The sequence below is a fragment of the Pleurodeles waltl genome, chromosome 6 (assembly GCF_031143425.1).
Source record: "Pleurodeles waltl isolate 20211129_DDA chromosome 6, aPleWal1.hap1.20221129, whole genome shotgun sequence".
NCBI lineage: Eukaryota > Metazoa > Chordata > Amphibia > Caudata > Salamandridae > Pleurodeles > Pleurodeles waltl.
The window spans coordinates 829139127-829157299 of NC_090445.1; positions in this window are offsets into that span (position 1 = coordinate 829139127).

An 18173-nucleotide genomic window follows, 5' to 3' on the forward strand; every position below is an offset into this window, starting at 1 on the left:
AATGTTTGTTAACCATTTAATACAACAGAGCTAGCTTCAGTGCAGCATAACTGAATTTTTTTTTAAAAAGTCCTATAGTGCGGATAAAGCTGGCTGTGTCATACAGCTTTTTTTGCATTACTTTCAGCCATTTGCAACATAGCTAAAAAAACATTAGCAAAGCCAAAAAATCTCACATAGGGAAGACCTATTGGCTTTGCCAATGCTTGTTTAAGATTTTTGCTTAAATTGCACAACTGCTCACCAAGCTTCAACCTATCAAAAAAAAAACAGCCTATCATTAATCACATAGGCAAAACCTATTGCTGTTAACAATGCTTATTAGTTAAGTTCCCTTATTATTACGCTTCATTTGCAAACACAGGAAACCTAGATGGGCAAAACAGATTGGCAACAATACCTGCAACAACAACAGAGGTACCAAGAGTCTTGAAACTCTGAGGGAGAGCGCTGCAATAACATGTCTGAGCCTATAAGATCTCTTTAACCTGAGGGATACATTTGCTTTCAGATGCCTTAGCATTTGGGATCTCTGTAACTTTAAGGATAGCTCTGCCGTCCTAGCTCCGAGCCTGCAACGACTATATAACATAAGATATAGCTTTGCTGTCAGCTGACTCTGCATGTCAAAGCCCTGTAGCCATAAGTATAGTCCTGCTACCATAGGTCTGAGCCTGTAATATCTGTCTACTCTGCGGAATTACTTACTGTCACATACATCAAAAGAGTTACTCAAGCTCCATGATAGCTGTGCTATGTGAGGCCTAGGCTTGTGTAACCTGCGAGACAGTGTTAGTTTCAGATACTCCAACCTATAGAATCTTGGAAAAGCAACATGGATGTTCTATATCTGAGCAGTAATATCTCTGTAACCTGACCTAATATTTCTGTTCCATACCCTTGAGCTTGTAAGATGTATAACCTGAAACAGTTTAGCTCTCCAAAGCCTCCGCCTGTGAGATTTGTGTAACCAGTAGATAGTTCCTTTGCATGAGATGTTAGTTGATAAAATCTATAAAAACGAAAGTACTTTTTCGGTGTGCAAACCTGAGAGATGTAGGTGTAATATATGGTATAATTATGTTGTCTAAAAGATTAGCCTGCACAATCACAGCAAGATGAAGGTCAGCTCTTTGGTATGAGCCTTATGACGTCTCCTTCACCCCGATTTTTGCTGCGTGAGCCTTTAATATATATGTACTAGAAGTATTAGCATTGGTGTCACAAGTCAAGGCTTGTAAGATGAGTACATCTTTATCAATAGGTCGCTTGTCCCAAGATCGCAGTATAAAGATCTGTGTCCATACCTTTGTGTACCTTTGATTCTACCATTAGATAAGCTTCCTAGCACAGACCATATCCATCTAAACTCTGTATCGTGGTGGAACCGTCTCAAACACGGTTCAGTTCTGCTTCATTCATTCAACTCTTCAGCAGAGAAGCAAACCGCATTTAGCGCCGGGTTTGGAATTTGCAGGCAAGTTATTCCATCACAAATATGATGGATATCCATTTGCCATATTACAAGTTGCATAGGATAGAAAGTACTTATCAGGCAGACGGGATATCCGTCAAGTTTGTAATGGGGTAACCCTCTGTCAAACTCAAAATCACAAGCTTAGCTTGCTAAATTTCTAAACTGAGAAACAAGTTTGTTCTTCAGAGCCTGAGATGCCTGTGTAACATCAGATAGCTCTGCTCTCTGAAATGTGGGACTGTGCAGTCTCTGTAACTCTAGAGGAACTTGTATGAGCTATAAAACGCCGTAGCCTGTGAGATCTGTGTGACATGAGGGACGGCATTCCTGTAGATTGGGCCCTTGTCAATATGGGTGACCTGAGAGGTGGTTCTGTTGTCAAAAGCTTAAATCTGGATGATTTGTAACCTGAGTAAGAGTTCTATTCTCTAAAGTCAGGGGCTATTATAGCGACACGTGCACCAACTGCGTTTAATCTTAAACCCTACCCAGCTTCTGGAACTGCGGAGCACTGCTATTCAACCACAGAGGTAACTTCCACGGTAAGAGGCCTTTCATCTCCATGCCTGTGTCTCGGCCTTAAAGTCACTACAAACTGCAATCCAAAGTCTGTGTAATCACAAGAGTTATCTGTATGTCTACAGTCTCGGTGCCTAGAGAGTCCGTGAAGCCTCTACCACTGAAGAGGGAAGCTCTGCGGTGCTTGCCTTACAAACAAACATGAACAACTTTACCTGACAAAGGTTTGAAGTATTCTTCGTGCTTAGAAAATGCAAAGTTAACATAAAATGTTCTCAAAGGAAATTAAACGTTCCCCATAGGTTGCCTAAATGAATTAAACTAATGAAACTTTAGACTTTTATTTATGTTGGCTGGCATTCCAGTCTTCTATGTTTGCTTACTCTCTAGTATTCATTAAATCTAAATGTTCTGAATATGGGGCTATTAAATTCGTCTGTGGCATGCGCCCAAGTACCATTAAGATGGCAGAAGTATCTGCCCATCGTGGTTGTGCAGGGGAAGTGAAATATACTCCTGTAGGAACATGAAAGAGGTGTGGAGGGGGCGCAGGCCGCGCTCCTCCGCAGAAAGTGTGCTCTGACGGCAGCAATGGGGTTGTGCACGTGAAGTGTGAGGTGAGGGTACGGAAGTGAATTTTCCATGCTACCGTATGAAGGGCTGCGCGGGTCTTCCCTGGTTCCCTCTGACTTTTTAGCATGTCTGGTAACAGTGACATTTTAGAAATGGTGGAACGTGTTATTTCTGTCCCCTCCTCTGCTGAGTGCGCTGCAGAAGAAGCTGTGGTGCGGGCGGTGCACGCCCCTGTGCGTGAGACGGTACCAGGGATTGAGAGAAGCTTTATGTACTTTATCGTATGCTGGATCAGATGATTTTTATATTTTGTTTGTTCTAGCCCCTGTTCCATTTTTGCCTGAGTGTAAATGTGGTTAAATCTTCTTTAATTGTGGACGGTTTTAGTTGTTTGGAGTGAGTGGTGTGTCGCGGCCAGAGGAGTTTCTCTCATGTCACCCAGTTACTTGTGGCATGGAGTTCAGGGGGTGTCAATGTGTCGTTCTGAAGGCATTTTGGCAGTCCGAGCCTGCAGCTGGCTGTAAAGCATTTCAAGACTGGTTCTCTGTGTTTGGCTAAAGAGATGCATGTTTTCTGCACTGTGTCACCAGATGTCTTTCCCCTGCCCGCCCTCACCCCCACACATTGTCTGGAAAGAAGTCCCCAAATTTCCCTTGAGGCCAATCCGCTTGTTTGGTGAGACTTTCACACTATCATTCATTGGGACACACATACAGTGACACTCATTGTTGGTGTAAAAGGTCATTTATTTAGGACAGGATTTAACATAAACATCAACAAACTTCAACTGTATACCCTCCTTTTAACAAAACCTTAACTTTTAAAGATTCACTTGCCTTCATTCTCTCTTCCAATAGCACCCTTCAATTCTCCTCCCTTAGACGCTCCCCTATTCGTCTCATGCCTTCCTTGCTTGTAACCTACCCCCCCCACTCTGATCCTTCACCTCCTTGTTTTTCCCCCTGGAAGGGTGGACAAGCCCGCATCTGGCTCTCCACCCTCCCCCATCTCCTGCTAAAGTCCAATCAAATCACCTGTCCTGAATGACTTCAAACCCCCTCTTACCAACCCTCCTTACCAGATGAAACCTAATGTCACCCTTTCCTCCTTCCTTCCTAAAATGCCGGGTGGGTGGTCAAAAACCGCCCACCCGCAATTAGGTCGGCGCGGAACAGAGGCCGACCCCACCCTTCGACCCCCTTATAAACCCTTCTACAAACCACACCCCCACTTACCTTTAACCAATCTGGCACTCCCGCGCCACTTCCTGTCCTCCCGAACGTGCCCGCGGAGAGACTAGAACGAGTCTCTCTCTCCGCAGGCCCATCCATCGGGACACACATACAGTGACACTCATTGTTGGTGTAAAAGGTCATTTATTTAGGACAGGATTTAACATAAACATCAACAAACTTCAACTGTATACACTCCTTTTAACAAAACCTTAACTTTTAAAGATTCCCTTGCCTTCATTCTCTTTTCCAATAGCACCCTTCAATTCTCCTCCCTTAGACGCTCCCCTATTCCTCTCATGCCCTCCTTGGTTGTAACCTACCCCCCCCCCCACTCTGATCCTTCACCTCCTTGTTTTTCCCCCGGAAGGGTGGACAAGCACGCATCTGGCTCTCCACCCTCCCCCATCTCCTGCCAACCAGCGAAACCCCCGTGGCGTTTTGCTGCCCCACTCCAGAAAAACAACCTGTTCACCTGTATTGTGTTCCCTCTTTTCTCTTTTTTTTTTTTTTAATCCCTGATCCACAGATTCTCTCCCCATAAATTCTCTAACATCAACCTTAACTCTGTTAAATAATACGCGTTTCCTAATTGTGACAAGTGCACCCCATCCGCTCGGAACAATGTCTCATCTTGTTCTTTAATGTCCTCATTCCTCAGCACCTTGAACCCCTGAGCCCAGCAGAATACCCTCATTGCTCTGTTCAGCTTTTTGCGAGCCCGCTCAATGGCTCCATGATTGATTGCCCCTCTCCACGCCCGTCTTGGTACAAATTCTGTCCATACCAAACATGTCTTGCATAGTTTCTGCTTCAAAAGTTCCAAATCTTTCTGCATGAGCTGTATCAATGTGAGCCCTGATAGGTTCACCAAATCATTTTCCCCCAGATGAATCAGTAAAAGGTCAGGACATCCCCATTGCGGCAAGTTACCCGTGATAAATGGAAGCAGGCTCCCCCACCTCATACCACTCTTGCCCCACCAACAAACTTCGTGGTGTCTGCTGGGCAGTCCCATTGATCTGCCGTAAATTTGCTTCTCTGCAAATTTCGCCGCCCAGTGAACGAATGAATGGCAGACCAGCCATGTCATCATCTTGTCTTTCTGCGGCCCGGCCACACATCCTGCAAAGAAAAAACACTGTAAAGGCTGTCATGAGAACCTAACTCCCCCCCCTCCCTTTTAATGCGTCTTCATCAAGGCCTGATATAACGCTCAAAGCATCTAGATTTCCATCTACCTATGGCCTTGATCTTAGCCCAGTCCCAACCTAAATGAGCTGCCGCTGTAGCTGCGCCAATCCTCAATGAATGCGTGCCACCCCGTCTGCCCAAGTGCCATCCTCAGAACCTGTAACAACTGATAGCTAGTAAGCTTCTTCCCTGACACATGTACAAACACCCCTGCTTCACCTGCCCTATTCAGCTTCGCCTTGAAAGCCATCCACTCTCTCACTGGGCATGCTAACTCATCTCCCCCTTTTTCCAGCCATACCCATTTACCTCTCCCCAGCTGATCTGTCTTTGAACGCCTGAGCCATATACCCAGCCTTTCCCTGTGCATGCACACCTCCTTCACTTTTACCCCGATCTCTTTTCCTACCCCCAACAATTCAGACACTCGAAACGCGCCGAAAAACATCCAAACCATGCACAAACGAAATAAGCCCACTTCAAACTCGTCCGCACAACAGACTAGTAACACATGCAGCAGCTCCAGCATTATTTCGAAAGTAATGGGTTCCCTTGCCGGTTTCGACCCGCTGGCCCTGACCCTGACCCAACCTTTCAGCATCTTTCCTAATAAGTCATTATGCGCCGGGTCAAAACCAAAGAAAAGTTTCCCATGGAATGAAACGCCTGCCAGCTTTCCTCCTATTGTGGCTGGAGATAACCCCTCCTCAATCAGAAAAAGCACAAAGCGTAAAGCCCGCGCTTCAAGAGTCTGAGGACCTTGGGCCAGATGTATCAAAGCTTTTTGCATTTGCAAACGGTACGAATGCCCGTTTGCTAATGCAAAAAGCCATTTCAGAATGTATAAAAGGCATTCTGAATGTTATTTTAAGGAATCGCTAAAATAGCGATTCCTTAAAATTGCGACCCTGTTTATAGAGTCGCAAATTGCGACTCTCTAAATAAGAAATCGCAAATAAGGAATCCTTATTTGCAATTTCTAAAGCACATGTAACAAGCAATTCCTTAATGCGAATTGGGCATTAAGGAATCGCTATTTACCACCAAGTTGAACTTGGTGGTAACCATGTGCAAATTTAAAAAATGCATTTAAAATGCATTTTAAAAATTTGCATGTAAAGCACACATGCCCTTTTGGCATGTGTGCACCTTATATGTTGTAAAAAGATATTTTGGGGTGCAGCAGAGAGGGCCTAAGGCCCCCAGCACCCTGGACTTTGCATTTCCAAAAATTGTGAATTTCAGTTAGGAATTCGCAATTTTGGAAATGCAAAAAATTCGCAAATATGGGCCTACAGGCCAATAGGTGCGAATGGGGGCTGTATCGCAATTTGTGATTCGGTAATAGCATTAGCAATTTTTAAGAAATCGCTATTACCGAATCGCAAATGTGATACATTGCATTTTGCGAATCAGAAATAGCGATTTCTTAAAAATCGCTATTTCCGATTCGCAAAAGGCCTTTTTCATACATCTGGCCCCTTGTGCCCAGAAATTGCCCCCAAACGGCTCAAAAGATTGAAACTCCAGCCATGCAAGCCTGTAACTCCGCTGCGTAGATACCGCTAAAGACATCTCCACCAGACCCGTGATCATCACGCCCCCCACTCCCAAATGTCTGCCGGGACCACAGTCTTGTTCCGTTCTGCTCCAGGTGCCAACTCGCGAAAACGCCGCCAATGTGAACGAGATAGGGAGTATGCAATCTCGTTGTAAACCCCGGGAATGTGTGCAGCTTTAAAGATAACATTAACAGATAAACAATGAAGCATAAACTGACGCAGTAAGCGCCAAACTCTGAGGTCCCTAGCCCTCTGTCTGTTAACCAACTCCACTACCGTCATGTTGTCCACCTGAAAAATCACCGTCCTGTTGGCCAATTCTTGACCCCAAACTGCCAGTGCCACTAATAGTGGAAAAAATTCCAGGAAAGCAATGCTTCTCCCTTGTTGCAACCATTGTGAAGGCCATGTTTCGGCACACCATCTCCCGCCCCTGTATATGCCAAAACCTGACGCTCCCGCCGCATCGGAAAAAATTTGGACCTGCCACACTGTGTCCGAGTCACCAAAAGACATTGGTACCACAGTAAATTTCTTCAAAAAGATCTCCCATACTTTGATGTCTTCTCTTAAAGCCCAGGAAACTCTTATCCTATGATGTGGAAGCACAGCTCCTGACATGGACAGCCCCAATCGTCTACAAAAAGTCCGACCTCCCTCACTACCCTACATGTAAAATTAAGGTACCCTAGCAATTTTTGGGCCGTCTGCAAATCCATTTTGCGAAGTATGCGCACTACTGCCAGAAATTCCAGTATTTCTGTCACTTTTGCCGCTGGCAATCTGGCCACCAGTGCTTCTGCATCTAGCTCAATGCCCCAAAAAATCAAAATTGATAGTGGTCCTTCTGTTTTCTCTGGGGCCAAAGGCACTCCTGTCTGCTGAGCTAGCCTCTGAAACACATCCAAAGCCCGTCCACAAGCCCCGGATGCGGCTGCTCCTACAAATAAGAAATCATCTAGATAATGAGTCACTGTCCGGTGGCCACTAATTAAAAAAAAAAACACTGTAAGAAGGTGCTGAAAGTTTCGAATAGAGCGCATGATATTGCACAGCCCATGGGCAAAACCCTGTCCACATAAATGGCGCTGTCCAGCTGCATGCCTAAAAGGTCAAAATCCGCTGGATGAATGGGTAACAGTCTAAAGGCCGATTTAATGTCACATTTTGCCATTTCCGCTTTTCGCCCGCACCTCAAAACTAATTTCACAGCGTCATCTACCAACGCATAAATTACCTTGGTGTCCTCTTGCGCAATGAAGTCATTGACCGACGCACCTTCTGGCCATGACAAATGATGAATCAAACGAAACTCTCCCGGCACTTTTTTGGGCACCACTCCCAAAGGAGATATCATCAATTTATCGAATGGCCAGTCAAAAAACGGCCCAGCTATTCTCCCCAGTGCCACTTCTTTTGTCAATTTGTCACGCACTACCTGAGGCCGCTCTTTAGCCGACCGCAAATTGTCTGCCCACCTCCTCTCTCGGGGACTTTGATACCCTACCCTCAAACCTTCTCGAAAACCCCACTCCAATTGCCGAGCTTTATCCGCCTCTGGATAGATGTGCAACCAAGGCAACAAAACTTCCAGTCTAACTGGTGTAGGACCCCTTTGGTGCAGTAGCGCCATGTGAGCCCCTTCCTCTCAACGCTCTCCACTGTACTGCAGGGCTGGAAAGGGAGAAACATTGAATAACTGGGTGACGGCCCCCGCACTTGGAGCAATCATGTTTAAACCTACACTGTGTCGGGAACAAAACCCTTTGTTAAAGTTCCAGCAAGCATCTGTGGTGGCCACCGGTGTTTTTGTAGCAGCGCCCGCCCCTCATGGGGCGGGGCGTGCCTGAAAAGGCTTATACACTACTGGCAGTCCGCTCGCCGTATGCGTGGACGCCGATGACTGCGCAGATGCCATCCATTGCATCCATAACTCTGGGTCTACATCTCCCCAAGGCTTTTCCGGGTTTACGCTCACCCGAGCTCTAAACTCCTCGTCATAACTGAGCCATGCAAACCCCCCAAAATTCATCTGTGCCTTTCTAATAATGTCCATGTATTTGAAAAGCGCAATGGCCCTGTCTGGGTACTTTTCACAATATACACTGGCAAAGATCAGAAACGCGGACGTCCAATTGTCCATCGTAATAGGAACCCTGGGCCTACGTGCTAATTTCCATTCTTCTTCCTTAGATCCTTCCTTGGCCTGTATGTCCCTATGCAGTAGCTTAAAAACATCAACATATTCATGTTTCCATATCCTTGCCTTTGTTTTCTCTGCGACATGGGACCGAAGGGGCATGGCCAGACCCATATATGGAAGTCATTTCTTGTGGCTCCCCCCCTCCTTGTCCTCTGCATTCGTGTCTTCCCCCGCTGTCTGACTACCAGTTGCTGTAACTAGTGTGGAGGAGGCCTCTTTGTCTTTGTTAGCGTCCCCCCCCTGTACCGAAACCAAACCTGGTGCCTCCAACACTGACCCATCCCCAACACCAATAGATTTACTTGTGCCTGTCGCCCTTGAGGTCCCCCCCTTCGCCCCAAACTGACCACCATCTCCCCTTACCTCCGACATTCTCTCCCAAATTCCGTGGCGCTCTCCTCAATGCTCTACCGCGCGGCATTGCTTGCCGTACTCCTGCTGGCCCTTTCGGCACAAAGGTGTCCTGTAAAACAAAAGCAGAGGAAGAGGTTGCGCTGCACTTGCGCCCTCGCCCCACCCTCTTGACACCGCTCACCTCCTCATCTCGTATCTCTCCATCTTCCCACTCGTCCCCGTCTTCCTTATAGTCCAGTTCCAACTCTTCCTCACCTACCCACTCGCCCTTGCTTTCCACATATCCCCGTGACTTTGTTGGCATTGCCTCCGTTGATTCCAAACCTGCATGACGCACACCATCGTTGTGGTACTCGCGCTCCCACGGAGTAGAGGAGGCTGCCGCTGACCCCTCTAGTGCTTCGGACCAACGCGTTTGGGCCGTATTGCGCCCAGTTGGCATCGCCCTTCTCCTGCCAACCTCAGCTGCTGCCATTGATTTACTTCTTCCCACGTGGCCGTATGCGCCACTGAGGTTCCCAGCGCCTACCTGCCCTTCGGCCGCACCAGCCTCTTTTCCCCGACCTGCTTCCGACTGTTGTACCCAAACCCTGGTCCCTGCGCCTGCCCCGGCCGGCTGTGTCCCCCTGGCGTCTGTGGCCTCTCTGGCCCTTTTGATTGCCTCACTCCGGGTATCCGCTTCCTCCCGGTCCCTGCACTACTGGGCCCACCTGGCCTCCGTTTCCACCACAACCCTGCGCTGCTCGCGGATCCTGGCTTCTAGGTCCCAGGTTTCTGCCTGGTCCCAGGTTCCTTGTATGAACGGGGCCGGGGCCCCCATAGCCCCAGCCTCCTCCATTGCCTTGTGTTTTGCTGACCTAGCCTGTCGTGGGGCTGCCTTGGGCCTAGCCGCCCCCCCTCTGGGTTTTCCTGTGTATTTGCCTCGTTTTTTCGCTGGGGCAACGGGCCCCCCCGAGCTGTTGCCCCCCCCCCTTTGGGCAGGACAAGTCTAAGGGGGCCGGCACGCCACTTGGCCCCGGCAAGGGCTGCTCGCGCTCTACCCCTTGCAAAACCGGGCCCTCCCCCGCCAGTGTTCACTTCTGCCCTTGGGGGCCCAACCACTACTATGGCTGCACTGCCTGCTCCTGCATCCCCTGAACCTGGCTCCTGTGAACCCTGGGCTTCCCCGCTAAACATTAAAGGGCTGCGTGCGTTGGGCGTCCCCAACCGCACCTCTGGTTCCTGTTCTGGGGCCCCAGTCGCTTCCTCCTTGTCTCCTTCCAAGACCTGGGACTCGCATGTGGCGATTGCCGCCGCAACCCGGCTGGATGCGGCCCTTGTCGGCCGTGTCATCCCCACCCAGGCCTGGTCTAAGACCCCAGGCCTGAGTAAATCCGCCCGGCAAGCTTCGCCCAAAACGCGAAGCGTGGCCCTGACTGCCTCAGCGTCGCGGCTGATTGCCATGGCGCTGCGCAGTTTACCACAATGCAAGGCTGTGTGGCTAACAGTACTACTATTAGCACTGACCTAATGTCCCAGGGTATGCTAATGTGGTCGCTGCCCCCAAAAACTGTGTTGAGGGCGCAGCACGCCTTGTTGCCCTTGTATATTTCAGAACCAGCGTTGCCCCCCACTTGGCCCCGTGTTCGCAATTTGCCCCCCTGTGGCCCTACTGATTAAATGTGGGGGCTGTTTCCGAGCGTACTATTTGCCAGTGTATGTGCGTTAGAAACTCGTGGGGCCCCAAGGCACCTGCCTTGTGTGCCCTGACTGCCGTCGCGCTCCCGCGCGTTATAATATCCGGGGTGTATATAAAAAATTTCTTGAGCCTTCCTTGACTGGGAGGCCCCCTGTGGCCCCCTGCCCTGCGCGCGTAGCCCGCCGAGCCTCGCGCCTTGAAAAAACTGTGAAAAAAGACAAGTGCCCGACCTGCGTGGCCTTGTGCGCCTGCCAACACCCCTACGGTAGTTCCCGGTGGTGCGATGCGGAAACCCTAGCCCCCCCGGCACAGACACCGGCCACACTCGCGGCTAAGCTCCGCCCCCGCCCGGCCCTGAACCAAACACTCTGCACACGCACGCACTTGCCTCAAAAACTGCTCCTCCTGCAATTAGGTCGGCGCGGAACAGAGGCTGACCCCACCCTTCCACCCCCTTATAAACCCTTCTACAAACCCCACCCCCACTTACCTTTAACCAATCCGGCGCCCCTGCGCCACTTCCTGCCCTCCCGAACGTGCCCGCGGAGAGACTAGAACGAGTCTCTCTCTCCGCGGGCCCCTCCAAAGGCTGGTAAGCAGGACTATTCTTAGTTACGGTTAAATCTTTTTATTTTCAAATAATATTGTGGAGTGTCTTTGATTCAATCACTGTTGAATTTTATGATGTGATGGGTAGATGAGCCAAAGACGTCCGCTCTTTGGCGGTCTATGGAGATAAAGGACCACAGCTTCCAAGGACCCCAAAGACCAAGAGATGGGTTCATTCTGGAGCAGACTACAGGAGCCGGGATAGCTTAGATGTCATTGGTCGCTTCAGTCCACCAGTAGGCTAATAATGAAAAGCATGCTGTCAAGGAGCTAGTCATATTTCATATGTGAAGCGCCTGAGTTCCATTAGGAAAGCTGCATCCCCTAGACACTGCCATTCATACAACAAAAGAGTTGGTAGTTTTACCTTGTTAGCACTTCATTTTGCACCACCTTTTTGGATCTTTTCAAATTTTATCATTTATAACACTATATTAACAGGCTCAACAGGCAATCAATACAAGCAAGTTTGGGGGTCATTCTGACCCTGGCGGCCGGTGACCGCCAGGGTCACCGACCACGGGAGCACGCCAACAGGCTGGCGGTGCTCCCTCGAGCATTCTGACTGCGGCGGTTCAGCCGCGGTCAGAAGCGGAAAGTCGGCGGTCTCCCGCCGACTTTCCGCTGCTCGGGGGAATCCTCCATGGCGGCGGAGCGCGCTCCGCCGCCATGGGGATTCTGACACCCCCTACCGCCATCCTGTTCCTGGCGGGTCTCCCGCCAGGAACAGGATGGCGGTAGGGGGTGCCGCGGGGCCCCTGTGGCATGGGCACTGCAGGGGCCCCCGTAAGAGGGCCCCGCATAGTATTTCAGTGTCTGCAAAGCAGACACTGAAATACGCGACGGGTGCAGCTGCACCCGTCGCACCCCTGCAACTCCGCCGGCTCCATTCGGAGCCGGCATCCTCGTTGCAGGGGAATTTCCGCTGGGCCGGCGGGCGCTCTTTTGGAGAGCGCCCGCCGGCCCAGCGGAAATGTGAGAATGGCAGCCGCGGTCTTTTGACCGCGGTGCGGTCATTTGTCGGCGGGACTGTGGCGGGCGGCCTCCGCCGCCCGCCACAGTCAGAATCAGCCCCTTTGTGTTTTGCGATGCCAAATGGCAGGTAGGTCATATCAGTTACCAATAATCTTGTTGAAAGGTGCTCATTATACAGTATGACTTTGCACACAACAATATGTAAAGTAGCATAGCTAGACAGACAGCACAATATTACGTGAAGGACGTGGAGCATCCGCCTTTACTACATCCCTGATAACAAGCTATCTGCTGGAAGTGGTACTGATAACAAACTACCTGAACATTATTTTCTGTAATTTATCAGACAATTACACTACCGCCCTTACTTGAAACAATTATAGAGAAATCAGCCACCATCTAAATGTAACAACAAGTCAACACCATCTTCTGCTGCACAACTATCTATCACGCTTCAGATCACACAACTGCAGGGAGACAGCAACCATCCTGTTTGTGTATGATAGCCACTTATAACAGATAACTATGAACACTGCCACCATGTCCTCCTCAGGCACCCACTAGCCTGTAATACTGCCAACCACCAAGACCTAACAATCACCCCTATAATATGCGTGGGAATTGATGATGTCGTAATGCACTGGTTCTCCTGCCATCTCTCTATCAACAGCACATTCAGATGAATGCCTTCAGGTCCCAATGGATACCTGTGAGATGCGATGTACCCAAGGTTCTAGCCTCTTCTCCATTTGCAATATCCCACGCAAAGTCCCACGGAGCTATCCTGAGCAATCAATGTTCAACAAAATGTACCAATAACACTATTATTCAGCTCAAACCTCGATATTGAGTTCCCATCTGGAATCAAGCCATACCAAGACCACATTTATCATCGTCTAACCAAGAGTGGCTCTGCGAAGTGAATAAGAGCAGAGTAACACAACAACGCATCCCAAATGCCAAATCACTGTGACTGACCAACAGCACCCTCTCATTCCGAATCAACATTGTAACAAAATATAAAATACAAAACAAACATCTATCCCTCTTCAGTAGCATTTAGCATCGTCGCCCTGTATTGGTCCTGCTTGCTGGCATCCCAAACACTCTTCCGGCTCCAATGAAGAAGGGTCTGCATGCTCCTCAGAGATATACAGAGCAGAGAAACAACCTCATTACCACCACACTTACACATTCACAAAGGCTTCCCATACAAGTCTGTGTCAATCTTAAAGCCTCCTGTGCCATCTAGAAGGCAGTAGCGACTGATATGCCACCATATATGTCAGAAAAACTCACCATCTTAGGAGAACAGTGGGAGCAGAAAGTTCAAAGACGCTCCATATCAATCCCAGCACACAATATATCTTAAAACACTTCTCCACAGTTGAGACTCACTGCCTCTTTCTTCCACATAAGAAACAATCTGAAAGTGCAACTCTCCAAGGAATGCCTCATCCATCTCTTTTAAGAAATTCCACTATTGATGATCCTCTTTTCCTGCAGGCGGAACCTGAAGAGATTTGCACACCTTCCTGCCTCACCAAGCAAACAATAGTGAATCTTCCATTGTATACCATGCCCTGTTGCTACCCAGCAAGGTTTATTCTGTAAATTCCAATCACAAACTGTAAACATACAGTATAACAAGAGACAGTGGCCAAGACTGCCAAGCATGAGGTAGGGGTACGGTCAGACGTAATTATCATAAAGTGGTAAATATAGCCTGTTATCGAAGGAGAAAACACCACGTGAGGTGGAATCCACTCTGTTGGGATTCTGCAAGGGGGTAACCATTCCCAGTGTTCATTTCATTACACCAGACAGTATCTGCGCTAGCACTATTAATCCCCTACACAAGAAAAAATATAACTGAAAAACTATGGAATTTAGCGGGCAAAATAAGATTAGCTCTGAGGTGTTCTCAATATGTGTAGAATCCATTTTCAGCTTTCACAAGTTGAAGCATTGGTTATGCTAATTCACTCAGCACGTGGGTAGTAATGCTCGGCATGTCTGTCTGTAGGGGTTCTGTCCCTGCATTAATGATAAAGTACTTTTTTGTCGGGTGCAGTTTCACCACCTAGCAGTACATTCTAAGACCCAGCAGTAATTTTAAAGCTCTGTAGTGTGTCTTTAGCTACTACATGAATAAATGCATTTCACTGTCAATGTCTTTAAATGGACGGAGGTGAATACCATGCGTCGCTTACCGCTACCAGTAGTTTCATATTAGTAGTGGCAGTGCATTATTGTAATACTACTGTACAGTATACACGATGAAGTCCTGACATAATGAGCTGCTTGTTCTCATGTAATAAGACCCATCCATCTCAAAATAAGCTTTGCATGTACTAGATCAGAAACCAAACTGGACTATGAGCAGTTCAACACCTACTACATGAATTGCAATTTTAGCGGTGTTGCTGGTGCTGAAGGTCCTGCTAGCCCAGAGATGGCTGCTACCTAGATGTGGGCTCTTCTGTTTCACGGAATGGTGCTGCTGATGAGAAACCTAAGTGCCTGCAGCTTAGCTTCACTAACTAGGCCCAGCTCAGTCCTGATCTGAAGTTAATGCCACCTTTATTACAGTGTGTGCAAGTCTATTTTAGGAAATCCTTTCTCGATGTCATGGTAACTCCAACTGTAATCAAAGATTGCACAGAGGTGTGAAGTACTTTTCTGCAACATACTCTGTAGTTAATGAGGTCATTGTGCTCCCTTCGGCACTGTGGCAACCACGTTTGAGCTGGGAAGGCCTTGTTGAATATGAGAGAAGGGGTTGCTTTATGGCCATGAGGTGACGGCCAAGGCATGCATGCATTACAGCTCACTAACAACTGTGCCCTTCACAAAGCTGTTGTTAGACTAAAACTAACATATTTTGTAGCACCCAGGTGTCACTTATGTCAAGTTTCCAAGATAGTCAGACAGGACAAAAAGGGTTCATAGATTGCACCCCAAGAGAGGACCCTATTTTTTCCAATGCAGAGCTGAACCTGCAAGGAAAATGCGTTTGAGGAACTGGCAGGCCATATTGACATTCTTAAGAGACAGAAATTTCACGTGACATTAAAAATAGTGTATTGTAATTTTATGAATTTTATGTCTCATAGACTGGTGCAAGCAGGCTTCGGATGAGAAGCAGCAAAACAATTCCACTCTACATTTTACAAGCATGGAGCCCTATAATTAATCACTTGGCGACTGCAGCTTTGTGATAGCACATGGACGGCATTTGTTTACTGATGCCCTTCTGGCAATAAGTGTCAAGAACATAGTTATTAAGATCATAACTGTACCCATCATTGTATAGAACTGATGTATTATCATGTAGAAGGTAAATGCCAGAGAGGTTAGAACTGGCAGATGGTTATGCATTATGGGGCAACAAGTTACAGTTGTGAGTCCAGAATAAATCTCAAATGTAGTATCTTCTTATTATTTGCCACAAAATTCTGGACCTACCGAACCAATTTGTGCACCTTGGACACTATTAAGGCAGAGCAGGTGGATCCAGCAAAACTTTGGACCCATCTTGATATCCATAGAAAGGTACCTGTGTACCATTGTAGTAAGAGGCCACAAGTTACCATGACATGAGTAAGAGGGTGCCTAAAACTCTATTGTGGAGCCTCATTGATTAACTGTGTGTGAGGTGATGGGCAGGGCCTCTGAAGTCAGGCGAACTTGGTGAGGGACAGACTGGAATGTGCAAACTTGCCTATTAAGGGTGTGGCACCCACAGAATTTCACTCTGCGGCATACTGAGAAGTTGCATAAAAACCCTGCAAGATTGTGCAGAGCTCCACCAACAGGCATAAAATGCATGTTGCACTGCCTGTGCTGCGGTTAAGCAACAGTAGCGCAAATACATACTCAAAGTCTTATTTTCAGTTGATTTTGCTGTAGCTGCTTCTTGAGTAAAACATCTACTCAAGAAGCAGCTCTTTGACCGCGACTACTTGCTTTAGTCAATTATGCCAGGAAGCTTCCCAGCGACTGGAAATTGTGCTAGGGAACACCAAGGGCCAGATGTGTCAAGCTTTTTTGCATTCGCAAATGGTGCGAATTGAAAAATTCGGCCATTTGCGAATGCAAAAATGCCTTTCACAATGTATGAAAGGCATTCGCAGTGCAGTTTTAAGGAGTCACTAAAATAGCGATTTCTTAAAATTGCGACCCCATTTAGAGAATCGCAGAATTGGAAATCGCAAATAGAGAATTCCTATTTGCGATTTCCAAAGCACATGTATCAAGCAGTTCCTAAATACGAATCAGGCATTTAGGAAATGCAATTACCACAAATTTAAGTTTAGTGGTAACCATGTGCAAATTAAAAAAATACATTATAAATGCATTTTTAAAATTGACATGTAGCGCATACATGCCCCTAAGGGTGCAGCAGAGGGGGCCGAAGGCCCCCCACCACCCGGGGATTTGCATTTCCTAATTTGCAAATTCCTAAGTGGAATTTGCAATTTGGGAAATGCAAAAACATTCACAACAGGCCCATAGGTGTGAATGGGGTCAGATTCTCTATTTATGATTCAGTAATAACATTTGCGAATTTTAAGAAATCACTATTACCGAATCGCAAAACTCATTCATACATACCATTTTGCATTTCTTAAATAGCGATTTCTTAAAATTTGCAATTTAAGAAACGCAAATCGGTTTTTTGATACATCTGGCCCCAAATCTGGTTAGCGCTTGCCACCTCACTTGCTGGGGCCTTGCATTCCTCTTGTTGTCATTTCGTTGCTCAGACAGGAAAAATATTTTGCCACACGACAATTGACAGGATTTGTCCCAAACTCTTTGTTACAAGAGTAACTCAGTTGTAAAATTCCTCCAGTTCAGCAAGTGGAATTCAAAATGTGCCAGGGCATAGTGCCTATCACATGTATTGTTGGCTACCCATAACATCAATATTCCAACTAACCAAACATTTGAGTCAGTGTCTATGACATGTTCACACTGACATCCTGCGACATTCAAGCCAGGAAAATGCTCAGCAATCAGGTACTGTTGTCTGCATTGTATGGTGGGGCAGACTTATCTAGAGCTACCTCTTGCCCGTTTGAGGCAAGACAACATATGAAGAGGTTTGCAAAGTCCTGCATGTGAGCTGCAATGCGGAAGCTGAATGAGACTTTCCTCATTTATGATTTCTATGGTTCTTGGCAAAGCTATCACAACATCTTTGTGCCTAACGTTTGTCTGAATACTTTGTCAAAGTATTTTAGTTTACTCACATTACAAGTGAATAGATACAATGACTCCACCAACTCCGTTTCGTCAAGCACTGAGCAAATCTCCGACGCTGCTAAAAGAGTGCTATCATGTTTCTAAGGTGTACCTAGTTGCTGTGTATGGGCATCCATCAGAAAGCACTAGTAGTGCGAATGCATACAGAGAGTTTTTGCCCTGCTTAGCAGTGGATGGTGAATAACTTGATGAGCGTATTCAGGCTGTGAAGGGTTTGGAGAAACAGTTTCCTACTTAGGAACATTAAGGTATAATAACTATAAATTTTTCACTATGGAGCAAGTAGCTGGCAAGCGTGTGGATACGAACATTGCAACATTGAGAGGGCTTGCATCACATTGCGAATTTAAAAAGCTTTCCCAATCTCTGATCAAGGATCAAAGCGTGGTGAATTGTTTTGATAATAAAATCCAGAAAAACTACTCTGCAACAAAGATTTATCACTGGAAGTTGCTGTAGAAATTGACATTAGTATTCAGTTGTTGCAACTATAAATACATTCCAGGGAGGAGGAAAGAAAACTAAA